The sequence below is a fragment of the Lithobates pipiens genome, unplaced genomic scaffold (assembly GCF_037356315.1).
Source record: "Lithobates pipiens isolate NorthernLeopardFrog02 unplaced genomic scaffold, aLitPip1_a1.2 Scaffold_8, whole genome shotgun sequence".
Lineage (NCBI taxonomy): Eukaryota > Metazoa > Chordata > Amphibia > Anura > Ranidae > Lithobates > Lithobates pipiens.
The window spans coordinates 42,298,624-42,313,880 of record NW_027507903.1 but is presented as its reverse complement, the minus strand read 5'-3'; positions in this window follow the sequence as shown (position 1 = coordinate 42,313,880).

Below are 15,257 nucleotides of genomic sequence, written 5' to 3'. Positions count from 1 at the left end.
CTCGCCGCGACCTGACAAGTCGCCCCCGTTCTGTACAATGGAACCGTTCTGAGAGGAGCGACTCGTGTCGCTCCGACTCAGAAAAAAGGTTCCTGTACTACTTTTGGGCGACCTCGGGGCGACTTGCATTGACTTCTATACAGAAGTCATTTGCAAGTCGCCGCTGAGGTCGCGGCGAGGCAAGTCGGTGTCGCCTCGCATCGCCCCCTGTGTGAACCGGCCCTTAGGGTATAAAAAAAATATCCAAATCTTTGATGATCCCTAGGAGCACCATCAAATCTATCATAACCAAATGGAAAGAACATGGCACAACAGCAAACCTGCCAATAGATGGCCGCACACCAAAACTCATGGACCGTGCAAGGAGGCCATTAATCAGAGAGGCAGCACAGAGACCTAAGGTAACCCTGGAGGAGCTGCAGAGTTCCACAGCAGAGACTGGAGTATCTGTACATAGGGGGACAATAAGCCGTACACTCCATAGAGTTGGGCTTTATGGCAGAGCGGCCAGAAGAAAGCCATTACTTTCAGCAAAAAACAAAATGGCACATACTGAGTTTGCAAAAAGGCATGTGGGAGACTCTCAAAATGTATGGAGGAAGGTGCTCTGGTCTGATGAGACTAAAATTTAACTTTTTGGCCATTAAAGAAAACGCTGCCTGGCCCAACACATCACATCACCCAAAGAACAACATCCCCACAGTGAAACATGGTGGAGGCCGCATCATGCTGTGGGGATGTTTTTCAGCAGTCGGGACTGGGAAGAGTTAAGGGAAAGATGGATGATGCTAAATACAGGGATATTCTTGAGCAAAACCTGTACCACTCGATGTGTGATTTGAGGCCTGGACGGAGGTTCACCTTCCAGCAGGACAATGACCTCAAACACACTGCTAAAGCAACACTTGAGTGGTTTAAGGGGAGACATGTAAATGTGCTGGAATGGCCTAGTCAAAGCTCAGACCTCAATCCAATAAAAAATCTGTGGTCAGACTTAAAGGGTTTGTAAACCCTTGTGTTTTTTCACCTTAATGCATCCATGTATTAAGGTGAAAAAACACCTGGCAGTGACCCCCCCCCGCCCCAGTTTACTTACCTGAGCCCTGGATCTTCACCCGGGCGGGGACCTGCTGTCCCTCTGCCCGGGGTTCTTGGCTCTTGATTGGCTAGATTGATAGCAGTGCAGCCATTGTCTCCCGCTGCTGTCAATCAAATCCAGTGATGTGGGGGGCAGGGCCGAGTCATACATTCAGTGGCTATGGATGCTGAATGATGGACTCGGGGGTGCACACGCAAGGTAGCCCCCTCAGGAGAGTGCTTCTCCTAGAGGGTTATCTGATGTGGGGAGGAACCGCAAGAGCCGCTGGGGGACCCCAGAAGAGCAGGTTCAGGGCCACTCTGTGCAAAACAAGCCGCACAGTGGAGGTAAGTATGACATGTTTGTTTAAAAAAAAAAAAACTCTTATAATCACTTTAAAGATTGCTGTTCACAAGCGCAAAGCATCCAACTTGAAGGAGCTGGAGCAGTTTTGCAAGGAGGAATGGGCAAAAATCCCAGTGGTAAGATGTGGCAAGCTCATAGAGACTTATCCAAAGCCATTTGGACCTGTGATAGCCGCAAAAGGCGGTTCTACAAAGTTCTGACTTTAGGGGGGTAAATAGTTTTGCACATTGACTTTTTCTCTAATTTTGTCCTATTTGTTGTTTGCTTCACAATTAAAAAAAAATAAAAAAATTCTTCAAAGTTGTGAGCATGTTCTGTAAATAAAATGATACAAATCCTCAAACAATCCATGTTAATTCCAGGTTGTGAGGCAACAAAATACTTTTGCACGGCACTGTGTGTATATATAAATATATATATATATATATATATATATATATATATATATATATAATGTGTGTATAAATTTATTTTATGTGGTAAACCAACGCAAAGTGGCATATAATTGTGAAGTGAAAGGGAAATGATTTTCACATTTTTTTTTTTTTTTTTTACAAATAAATATCTGAAAAGTGTGGTGTGCCTTTGTATTTGGCCTCCTCTATTCTGAAACCCCTAACTAAAATCTAGTGGAACCAATTGCTGTCAGAAGTCGCATAATTAGTAAAAAGAGTGCACCTGTGTGTAATTTAATCTCAGTATAAATACATCTGTTCTGTGAAGCCCTCAGAGGTTTGTTAGAGAACCTTAGTGAACAAACAGCATCATGAAGGCCAAGGAACACACTAGGTCAGGGATAGAAATTAAAGTTACAACAAAAAAATATGCCAAGCTTTGAACGTCTCACGTAGCTCTGTTCAATCCATCATCCGAAAATGTAAAGAGTATGGTACAACTGCAAACCTACCAAGACATGGCCGTCCACCTACACTGACAGGCCGGACAAGGAGAGCATTCATCAGAGAAGCAGCCAAGTGGCCCATGGTAACTCTGGAGGAGCTGCAGAGATCCACAGCTCAGGTGGGAGAATCTGTCCACAGAACAGTTATTAGTCGTGCACTCCACAAATCTGGCCTTTATAGAAGAGTGGCAACAAGAAAGCCATTGTTGAAAGAAAGCCATAAGATGTCCTGTGTGCAGTTTGCGAGAAGCCATGTGGAGGACACAGCAAATGTTGAAGAAGGCGCTCTGGTCAGATGAGACCAAAATTGAACTTTTTGACCTAAAAGCAAAACACTATGTGTGGTAGAAAACTAACACTGCACATCACCCTGAACACACCATCCACACCGTGAAACTTGGTGGTGGCAGCATCATGTTGTAGAGATGCTTTTCTTCAGCAGGGACAGGGAAACTGGTCAGAGATGACGTGAAGATGAATGCATCCAAATACAGGGCAATCTTAGAAGAAAACCTGTTAAGCCCCCATACACACTATCAGATTTTCTGCTGACTTCTTCCTTCAGATTTACCAAAACCATGTAGTATAAGGGCCTGCCTGACTGCAAACAAATTAAAACTCCTAAGGTTTGACCTCATATTACATGGTTTTGGTAAATCTGAAGGAAAAAATCATCAGAAAATCTGATAGTGTGTATGGGGCTTCAGAGTTTGCAAAAGACATGATACTGGGGAGGAGGTTCACCTTCCAGCAGGACAACAACCCTAAACATACAGCCAGAGCTACAGATATATATATATAATGAAATGGACGCTTGACACCTTGGCTGCAGGCGGTCCAATTTTGCAGGTTTGGTCAGCCATTAGAGCGGGCCAAATAAATAGCCAATCTTTGGTGAGGACTTTAAGGAATGAAGAGTTGAATGCATGGATTGAGCGGATATCTGTCAGCCTGGAAATGAATATAATTCAGGGCCCCATTAATGCATTTGTGTAACTCTTGAACAATTGCTTCTATTGTGTCCTGAGTGACATAATTGAATGTTACTTTCTCAGCAGAAAATATACAGCATATGAGCACATTTAATTCTAGAATAACAAAAGTGAAGGCTGATGTCCATACATCAACATATTAGGACTATCAATCAGTGGTGGCTGGTGCTCAAAATTTTTTGGGGGGCGCAAACAAACTGAAAAATACTGGACCCCCCCTCCCCTATCAAATGCAGCCATTGTGCCCATCATATACAGCCATTGTGCCCATCGAATGCAGCCCATTGTGCCCATCATATGCAGCCATTATGCCTATCATATGCAGCAACTGTGCCCATCAAATGCAGCTACTTGTGCCCATCAATCGCCACCACTGTGCCCCATCAAACAGCCACTGTGCCATATTAAATGCTGCCAGTGTGCCCCCCACCAGCCCGCAGTCTGCACTTACCTGTCTCAGTGGGACAGCTTCTTGATATCGTCTCCCATCCTCTCTTCCCGACCTCTGCTATGATTGGACGCCTGGTGTCCAATCATATCGCCTGTCATTTCAGTCAGTCAGGTGACGGGTAACAGATCCAAGCACCTGATTGGCGGAGAGGCAGTTTAGTGTTAGGAAAGTGAATAATTATTTGATTCTAACACAGCTGAATGACCTGCGAGAACCCAGCATGGCGCTCGCAGATCCCCTTTTTTGACGCCTATTAGAACCTATGGCTCCAATCAGGTGCTTCAAAAACACCCCTGCCACTGTAATTCAGGCGCCCTGCGGCCGAAAAGGGGCCAAGCGCCTGAATAGGGGGTGGCAGCGGCGCCCATAGATAGATTCATGCAATGCATGAATCTATTGGTGATAGAGGGGGTGGCAGGAGAGAGGGGGCGGTGCCCGTGCGCCCTTATGAATGAACTGCCACTGCGCTTGGCTTTTAATAGTGTTTTCTGCTTTGTCTAAATCTAAAGTTTCAATGATTTTACATTCCAGGAGCAAGTTTTTTGCTTGAACAGCAGCATAGCTTAACATGCCATGATGTTTCCATTCAACATTATTTTTCAGTGTATGTTGGACAGTCTGAGCATTGCTCCTCAACCTTTTTTCAGTTGTGAGACCCTTTAAAAGTAACAAGGGGAAGCAAACTGTGCTTGTGTAACTAAAATATGTGCAAAAACTGTGTTCGCAAAGCCACAAAGATATGAGATATGTTCATAGTCAAAAAGCGAGGGAGCCAGTACAGCAAACACTAAGACCACTAAGACCTCTAATTCATCCCGACATGGGTGATTGAGTTTGGGGTGGAGGAACTTGACTTGCCTGCACACAGTCCTGACCTCAACCCGATAGACCACCTTGGGGAAGAATTAGAGAGCAGACTGAGAACCAGGCCTTCTCATCCAACATCAGTGCCTGACCTCACAAGTGCACTTCTGGAAAAACGGTCAAACATCCCCATAGACACACTCCTAAACCTTGTGGACAGCCTTCCCAGAAGAGTTGAAGCTGTTATAGCTGCAAAGGGTGGGCCAACTCAATATTGAACCATATGGACTAAGACTGCAGGCGTCCCAATACTTTTGGTAATATAGTGTATATATGGAGCTCTGTGATTCACATTGTTAATTATGATGGTACGAGGGGATTATGCGATAAATATTAAATGTAGGTTATTGCACAATCTTGATTTTATGTTTAAAAGAGAGAGCGCAACATGGTTTGCTTACATAGGAGGGCCAGAACAGAAAGCGATGGGATAAATGAAACTTAAAGTGGAATTTCAGTCAAATGATAACTAGGGCTAAACCTACTCCCACCCCCATTTTTAAAGTTATTCTATCTAACCCTGTAAAGAAAAGATTCCTATACCTATTGTACAGGACGCCGTGGCTGGGTCCTGGAAGGACGCTATATTTCCCCTCTGTTTGGGTTGTGGTCTCTTTAAGGGAATAAAAATTGATTAACCCACCTGTTAAGGAAGTGTCTTTAAAAAACAAGACAGGAAGTGGTAGATGGGTGTGGAGGAGTGGAGAAGACATGGTGGATGGTGGATGGTGGATGGTGGATGGTGGATGGTGGATGGTGGATGGTGGATGGTGTTTATTTTGGACTGCAGCAACTGAAGTGGACAGCAGTGTCCTGTTTGGAAGGCTCCTGGCAGGGGAAGCTACCTGCCATCAAGATCAAGCTCTGTTTCTGATAAGGACAGCTGTTCTGGACTTTGCAAGTCGGTGAGACTACAAGCCTTTTTCTTTTTGTTTTTGGCTGGCGTAAAGCTATTTAAGTTAATAAACCCTGTTGTATGAAAAGCCTGTGTCCTGCGATCTACCTGGTCCCCCCCGAACATTACAAGTGGTGCTCGAATGCGGGCAGGACAAAGTAACAGGCGTTTTTCTTGCTATTTTATTTTTTTTTGCATTGGATTTGAACTGACATTTAAAGGGACAGTACAGTGAATTTATGTCCTGGGTTAAAGCTGCACAACTGTTGAAAGCTGAAACAATGGAGGAGCTAATTAAACAGCTGTCCTTGGCTAATATGCAAGCGCAGACTCGCCATGAGGAAGCTAATCAGCGCTTAGCAACCCAGCTGGAGGTACAAAAAACGCACCACAATGAGGCGCTGGCTCTACAGCAAGAAAATACTCGCCTGTTGGTGGCCCAGTTAGCAGCCCAGCAAGCGACCCAACAAGGGGTGATGCAGGCTCAGATAACTGCCTTAAAAGAAGCAGTGCAGCAGCTTTCTCAGGGCCGTGAACAAGTGTCCGTTGCCCCTGGCAACCAGGTGACCATAAGGGCAAGCCATTTCTTGCAGAAGTTGTCCCTGAGTGATGGCGTAGAGGCGTTTCTGGCAACATTTGAGAGGACGGCAAAGAGAGAAAGGTGGCCCCAGGACCAGTGGGCCGGCTTAATTGCTCCTTTCCTCACCGGAGATCCTCAAAAAGCCTATTTTGACCTACCACCAGAACATGCTAAAGATTATCAAAAAATAAAGGCAGAAATACTGGCTCGGTTGGGAGTGACTACGGCTGTTCGAGCCCAACGAGTGCACCAGTGGAAGTATCGTTCAAACCGGCCACCGCGATCTCAAATGCATGACCTGGTGCAACTTGTAAAAAAATGGCTGCAGCCCGAAGTGTTGTCTGGCCCCCAAATTGTGGAGCGGGTCGTGCTGGACCGATACTTAAGGTCACTGCCAGACGACCTTCAATGGTGGGTCAGCCATAGAGACCCCAAAACCGTAAACCACCTTGTCGAGATGGTGGAACGATATACAGTGGTGGAGGATCTGCTTGGCCCCGCCAAGCGTCAAGGGCCCAGTCTGCCAAGGCCTTTCCGACCAACTGCCGCCCTTCGAAAGGATGTCCCCAGGAGCCCTGGAACCAACACCCCAGAAGGCCAAGAGTCACACCCGTTACCCCTGTTCCTGATCGGAGAGGAGGGGATGTACAATGTTGGCGATGTCATGCCTGGGGCCATACCCGGGCCCACTGCCCATTGCAGGAAGAACCCACGGAATGCGGGGTTCTTCGGAGGGGGTCTTTTTATGCCCATAAAGCGTGTACAACACATCTTGACCTTGGAGAGGGGAAGTTTGAGTGTGAAGTCCAAGTGAACCACCACCCTGCACAGGCTTTGCTGGACTCTGGAAGCATGGTAACCCTGGTTCACCCTAGAGTAATTGGGAAGATCGGTCCGGTAAGCATAATTTTGCGGGTTGTGTGCATTCATGGTGACACTAGAGAGTACCCTCTCATCTCGGTGTCCATCTCCACAGCATGTGGCACTGGTAAAGGGGTGGTAAAGAACTTGGTACATGACGTTATCATAGGACGTGACTGTCCGTTATTTGCAAAACTTTGGAGACAAGGAGAACTATCTGAAAGGTCCAGAGACTGGGAAGAAACTAGTACCTCTGTTCCTGTTGTTGAGGGTAATAACCCTGAGATGCCACATATTCGTAATATGGACCCAGTTGATAAAAACGCCAAGACTTTGGTTAATAATGATGAAAATAGTGCTGATACTGTTAAGGATGTCAATATGTGGGGTTCTCAGACCTACCTGAACACTGAGGGGGGGGGGGGGGGGGGAACCTTCCCCGCTTCAGGTAATGCTGGGGGAAGAGGATGAGGAAATGGCCTCTACCCCTGACTTGCCAGATTTGGGTGTTCCCCAGGGGGCATTTGGTACTGCCCAGATGCAGGACCCCACTTTGGCCAGGGCACGGGAACAGGTTGTAGTTATAAATGGGGAGCCCCAAGAGCCAGGTGCTAATGAGCGATGGCCACATTTTTCAATATGTAATGAATTGCTTTATCGGGTTACTAAAGTGAGAGAAAATGTGGTAGAACAATTATTGGTACCCCAACAGTATAGATGCAAGGTCCTGGAACTGGCCCATGATGATGTTTTAGGGGGACACCTGGGAGTTGAAAAGACGGAGGCACGGATCGCCGACCGGTTTTACTGGCCAGGCTTGAAAGCAGAGGTAAGAAGATACTGTACCTCTTGTCCCACCTGTCAGTTGACCGCTCCGGCGACCCATTTCCGGAGCCCGTTGGTCCCTCTGCCCATAATTGAGGTCCCATTCGAGAGGATAGCCATGGATATAGTGGGTCCCTTGGTAAAGTCGGCTCGAGGTCATTCTTGCATACTGGTGATCCTCGACTATGCCACTCGATATCCTGAGGCGCTACCCCTGCGGAATACCTCCTCTAAGGCTATTGCACGGGAGTTATTCCAGTTGTTTACACAGACAGGTTTTTCCAAGGAAATTCTCACAGACCAGGGCACCCCGTTTATGTTGAAGGTTATGGCTGATGTATGCAAACTGTTCCGGATTAAACAGCTGCGCACATCGGTCTACCATCCCCAAACAGATGGATTGGTAGAACGTTTTAATAAGACCCTTAAGCTATGCTCAAGAGAGTGGTACAAAGGGATGGGAAAGACTGGGACTGCCTGTTACCAGCCCTCCTGTTTGCTATCCGAGAAGTGCCCCAGGCCTCCACTGGGTTTTCGCCTTTTGAATTGGTAAATGGGCGGAGACCTCGCGGATTACTGGACTTTGTTAAAGAAGAATGGGAAAGTGAACCAATTCAGCATAAAAGTGTTCTTGAATATGTCTCTCAAATGCAGGAGAGGATCCGAACTGTAATGCCGCTAGTTAAGGAACATTTACAAAAAGCCCAGGAGGCTCAACGACGGGTCTATAATAGGGTAGCCAAAATTAGGAACTTCCAAGTGGGGGATCGAGTAGCAGTGTTGATTCCCACTGTGGAAAGTAAGTTCTTGGCCAGATGGCAAGGCCCTTTCGAGGTTGTAGAAAAAATGGGAGAGGTAAATTATAGAGTCCACCAGCCAGGCAAGAGGAAACCCTTCCAGATATATCATGTAAACTTGTTAAAGCCCTGGACAGACAGGGAACCAGTGACCTCCCTGGCTAGTACAAAATTTGAGCCTCGGGTTGGGGTGGAGAGTGTGCAAGTAGCAAATACCCTGTCTAAAACCCAAAGTCAGCAGGCAAAGGAGTTCTTGCAGAGAAATAAAGAAACATTTTCAGACTTGCCAGGGCTCACTAGTGTCATAGAGCATGATATTGGCACAGAACCAGGAGTCAAAGTTTTTGTCCGGCCCTACCGCATCCCAGAGGCTCAAAGGAAGGCCGTTTCAGAGGAAGTTAAAAAGATGTTAGACCTAGGGATTATTGAGGAATCGCAGAGTGAGTGGTCGAGCCCGATTGTGTTGGTACCGAAGCCCAACGGGACTCTGCGATTTTGCAATGATTTCCGGAAACTTAATGAAGTTTCCCGGTTTGATGCCTACCCCATGCCCCGGGTAGATGAGCTTATCGAGAGACTAGGTCCAGCCAGGTATATCACTACGTTAGACCTTACCAAGGGGTATTGGCAAATACCGTTGACTAAGGCCGCTAGAGAGAACTGCTTTTTCTACCCCAGGGGGGAGTTTTCAGTACAAAAGGATGCCTTTTGGATTGCAAACTGCTCCAGCCACGTTCCAGAGAGCAATGGATAGGATTTTACGACCTCACCGGAAGTATGCCTCAGTATACTTGGACGATATAGTCATTTTTAGCAAAGACTGGGAATCGCATTTGCCCAAAGTGCAGGCAGTGCTGGACTCTCTTTGGAAGGAGGGGTTTACAATAAACCCTGAAAAATGTGCTTTGGGAATGGAGGAGGTGAAATACCTGGGTTATATCGTGGGTAGAGGGGTAGTGAAACCTCAGGTCAACAAGATAGAGGCTATACAGAATTGGCCCCGCCCCCTCACAAAAAAGCAGGTACGTGCATTCCTGGGCATGGTGGGATACTACAGGAGGTTTGTACCCAACTTTGCCACGTTGGCGGCTCCGTTGACCGATCTGACTAAGGGTCGGAAATCGGTCATGGTGGAGTGGAATGCAGACGCTGAGAAGGCTTTTTTGGAGCTCAAGTCGGCGCTGTGCCAACACCCTGTCCTGGTAGCACCCAATTTTTCAAAAGAGTTTGTTGTCCAGACTGATGCTTCCGATGTAGGATTGGGAGCGGTGTTGTCACAGGTTATTCATGGCGAGGAACACCTGATAACTTCCTGCTGAGGAAGACTAACACCAGCGGAGAAAAACTATGCCATAATTGAACGAGAGTGTCTGGCCATTAAGTGGGCTCTGGAATCCCTCAGATATTACCTTTTGGGGAGGAAGTTTAGGTTGATTTCTGACCATGCCCCTTTAACATGGCTGAGACAGGGAAAAGGGACTAATGCCAGGGTTACCCGGTGGTTCCTGGTACTCCAGGAATTTAAATTTGCAGTGGAGCATAGGCCTGGGAGACTGCATCAAAATGCAGATGCCCTCTCCCGAGTCCATTGTTTGAGCTCCACTGTTGCCTCCACCTCCTTGGCGTTGGGGCACAGGGGGGGGATATGTACAGGACGCCGTGGCTGGGTCCTGGAAGGACGCTATATTTCCCCTCTGTTTGGGTTGTGGTCTCTTTAAGGGAATAAAAATTGATTAACCCACCTGTTAAGGAAGTGTCTTTAAAAAACAAGACAGGAAGTGGTAGATGGGTGTGGAGGAGTGGAGAAGACATGGTGGATGGTGTTTATTTTGGACTGCAGCAACTGAAGTGGACAGCAGTGTCCTGTTTGGAAGGCTCCTGGCAGGGGAAGCTACCTGCCATCAAGATCAAGCTCTGTTTTGATAAGGACAGCTGTTCTGGACTTTGCAAGTCGGTGAGACTACAAACCTTTTTCTTTTTGTTTTTGGCTGCCGTAAAGCTATTTAAGTTAATCAACCCTTTGTTGTATGAAAAGCCTGTGTCCTGCGATCTACCTGGTCCCCCGAACATTACACTACCTATTCGGAAGCCACTCCGGTATAGTAAGCCTATGGGTGATGTCGCCTCCCAGCCATTTCCTAGCCATTGTTGGTTTGTTCCACTTTTGGCGGAGTTCCGACGGACTTTCCTAACGAACGGACTTGCCCACAAACAAGCACACCAAAGTCCGACGGATTCTAACGTGATGACACACGACCGGACTAGAATAAGGAAGTTCATAGCCAGTAGCCAATAGCTGTCCGTCGGACTAGGATACAGACGAACAGATTTTTCGACTGGACTCGAGTCTGTCTGAAGGATTTGAAACATGTTTTATTTCTAGGTCCGTCTGATTTTTGGGAAAAAAAGTCCACGAGAGCCCATACACGATTGTAATATCCGACGGATTCATTCCGTCGGACCTAGTCCATCGAAAAGTCCAGTCATGTATACGCGGAATTAGAGGTGATTTATTTTTACAAAACAAATATGAACAACATGTTTATTTCCTGGAATTCAGCTTTAAAGTGGTTGTAAACCCTTTTTAAAAAATCCTGCAAGACAAAGACACAATGAGCTAGTATACATAGCATAGCACGCTGTGATTCGCCGGAGCCGCGATGACGGGAGCCAACGCTCGCGGCATATCGCCGCGATCTGCGGCCTGCCCCAGTGCACCTGTGCACCGCTGTCTAGCGGTGGCTGTCTTCGGGCAAATATCTCTAAACCGTATAGGTTTAGGAGATATTTCTTGGACCTACAGGTAAGCCTTAATCTAGGCTTACCTGTAGGTCAAAGTTGGTTGTAAGGGTTTACAACCACTTTAAAGGGGTTGTAAAGGCAGTTTTTTTTTTTTTTTTTTGTTTTGTTTTTCTTAATGCAGTCTATGCATTAAAGGGGTTGTATAGGTTAGTTTTTATTTTTTTTTTTTTCTTAAATAACAAACATGTCATACTTACCTCCACTGTGCAGTTCATTTTACACAGAGTGGCCCCGATCCTCATTTTCTGGGGTCTGTCTTGGCTCCTCCCCGCAAGAGCTAACCCCCCTCTGGGAAGCTCTCTCCTGAGGGGGTTAACTTGCGGGCGCGCTCCCGTGTGATACACTCGGCCGTTATGGCTGCCGACTGGATCACTCGACCCCGCCCCGACGCGCAGCGTCATTGATTTGATTGACAGCAGCAGGAGCCAATGGCTGCATTGCTATCAATCATCCAATGAAGAGGAGCTGGGGGAAAGCAACGTGGGATCGCGCCCACAGAGGCTCAGGTACGTAAAACGGGGGCTTGGGGGGGGGGGGGGGGGGCGGAGAGTGCAAGGTGTTTTTTCATCTTAATGCATAGGATTTATTAAGGTGAAAAAACACGAAGCTTTACAACCCCTTTTAAGATAAAAAAAACCTTCTGTGTGTAGTAGCCTCCGCAGCACCCCCTAATTACTTACCTGAGCCCCATCTCTGTTCAGCGATGTCCACGAATGTCTAAGCTGTCTGGGGCACTCCTCCTGATTGGCTGAGACACAGCAGCAGCACAATTGGCTCCTGTGGCTGTCAATCAAAGTCAGTCAGCCAATCAAGGGAGAGAGGAGGTGAGGCCGGGTCGGGGCTCTGTGTCTGAATGGACACGCAGAGCTGTGACTTGGCTCCAGTGCCCCCATAGGAAACTGCTCACTAAGGGGGCACTCGAAAGGAGGGAGGGCCCAGAAGCAGCAAAGAGGGACCCAAGAAGAGGAGGATTGGGGGGTGTTCTTTGCAAAACCAACTGCACAGAGGAGGTAAGTGTAGCACTGACCCCCAAAGGAGCTGCTGATTTTATTGGGCTCACCGTTACCTTCTTCACCTCGTGTACATCTAGGGGTTTCCCGAAGTTGATGGCCCAAGAACTGTAGAGACTGAGACAGATCCGATTTTTATTTGTAAAGAAGAAAAAGACAAAACACAGTCTCTCAATGAGGGTCAGAGGGTTTTAGGTAGAAAGTTCAGGTACTCTTGGAACTTAGTCAAATAGAAAGTCTCTCACTTTAGAAATCCAGAGAATAGCCATTCACAACTGAATCCTCACCCTTATTGGATAGACCTCCTCTCACCAGGCCTAGCAGCCGATAGAGTGCTCAGGTAAAGAAATATCTCTGCCACAGACTTGTTGTAGAACACTTGAATAAACTGAAGGATGTAGACAACTTAGAGAGCCCTCATATGGTACCAGTATCTTGCAGCCGGTCCGGCGATACCATACGAGTGTAGATTCGCTTGGGGTCTTTCAACTGAGCCTCCAGGCTCCTACTGAGAAGCCAGCCTTCCGTGTGGCCTTCTCCCGAAGAGTCCTCCTCTGGTTGCTCTTTTAGTTGCTGGGCCTCTCCACAAATGAGACGGCACTGGACCACCTCCGAATCCTCCTTCCAGTTATTTTGCCTTGGGCTAGCCAGCCCCGAGACTCGGAATTGGATGGATCCGCACCCCAGGCCACTAGAGCCCTGGGGGCTGGTCAGGAGGACCAAGACCAAACAGACAGAAAACACTTCTGGACCGGAACCCCAAAGCACGTGATGTCAGTACCTTAAGTACCCTCTCCCAGAGTGCACAGCAGAACGACCCGCCCACTGAGTTGATTCCGAGAAAGATAGTACTCAATGCACCCAGTTGAACTGCGTTCTCACACCTGCCAGAGATGACAGCGCCACCTATAGCCAAGCAGAACACAGTGCAATCCAACTAGACTGGTACTGAGACCATAATTTGGTGTAATTGAACCCAAAACCAAACTGCGGTTCCAGGAATGTTAAATGAGAAAAACACATAGCGCATGCTCTTCAGGAGCCGGCGCTACATAAGTATAACATGTTTGTTATTAAAAAGAAAAAAAGGAGACTTTACAATCGCTTTAAGGCTGAGTTCACATACTGTATGTGTGAATTGGATGCAGTTTTTCCCTGCATCCAATTCGCATGACATGTGAGTGTGACTGGCTCTCAATGAGAGTCGGTTCACACAGGTCCGAGGCGGCCACCGAGCAGATTGCAAAAGGGTCCTGTGTGTGTTTGGGTCCGGTTCAAGTGCAAATTTGGGCAAAAAATATGGACCTGAACAAGTGAACAAACACGCACTGGCGGACCCCAGACATGAACCCCGCGGCTGCATATGTGTGAACCCAGCCTCAAAAAGAAGTATTGGATTTTTTATTAATTTTTTCAGAGAATCATACTTACCTAAGTGGATACTGCATCTGTCCAGCTCTGCTCTAACGAAATGAGTGATTAAACACTGCCGATCGCTCGTTTCATGGGGCTTCCTGAGCAGAGAGCTGCTGACTGTAATTTACCAGCTCTCTGCTCTGCACCCCTTGCTCACTGCAGAACTGGGCTGTGGAGGGGGCGGGAGAGGCTGGTCCAGGGATCTGGCCAGATTCTGACCATATGTTCGTGATCCTTTTCTGAGCCTGGACCAGCTCTGTGATGTCAGCAGACAGCTGACTTCAGCCCGTTGTCTGCTGAAAACAGGTCACAGGAGTTCAGAAGGAACTGCACTCCTGTGATCCACAGGAGAAGTACAACCAAACGAGCTTTGGTTGTACTTCTCCTTTAAATTTACCTTTGTCGAGCCAGGTAGGGCAACTAGAGACACTGACAGCTCAAATTTCAGCAGTTTCAGCAGGAATCAGCCAAAATTCAAACCATGAATAACGTAGCTTTAAGCTTAAACCTGTTCTGATCAAAGGTCATTGAGGTTCAGACTCCCAGACTAAATATAGAAGTGTAAGAATGCATCAGTTTGATTAGTAATACTATATAATGTATTAGGCCACTGATGACCCCCAGGGTGCATCTCCCAGAAAAAAAAAAAGAATTAAGTGGTTCTTTGGAACGCTTTTCAGGGGGGAGGGGGGGGTGCAGGTACCTGTACAGTACAGGTATCTGCACCCACTTCCGGCGTAGATTCTGCAGAAGGTCCGCCCCTTTCCGCAGAATCTACGCCCCTTTCCGAAGGTCTCCCGCTGCCTGCTGGGAAACACACGGATCCCAGAGACAGCGGGGACCATCCTTATTGCGCAGCGCGACTCGCGCATGCGCAGTAGGGAACCGGGAAATGAAGCCGCAAGGCTCCACTTCCTGATTCCCATACCCAAGATGGCCGCGGCAGCACCCGAGAGACGATCGAGAGATCGGCTTCAGGTGCCGACATTGCGGGCGCGATGGGCGGGTAAGTGTCATTATTTTAAAAGTCAGCAGCTGCAGTATTTGTAGCTGCTGGCTTTTTTTTTTTTTTTTTTTTTTTTTTAAACGGCGGACTCCCGCTTTAACAATTCACTGATACCATCAGGCAAACTCAAAAGAAAAAATTTAATGTATAATGGAATGCACTGGCGGGGCAAATATTTTCCCATAATTTCTATTTTATTTATTTTCCCCCTTTTCTTTTGTTTGCCTTTTTGTTTGCTTCCCTTTTTTCTTCTTTTTTCTTTATTTTTTTTAACATTAGTATAATACTGGGGGCAGTGTAAGTATATACTATTATTATAGGTTAAAGACTGCTTGCAAAGTGGAGCTTTGAAAAAAAAAAAAAAAAGTTTCGAGCCAGCCAGGAGTCGAACCTAGAATCTTCTGATCCGTAGT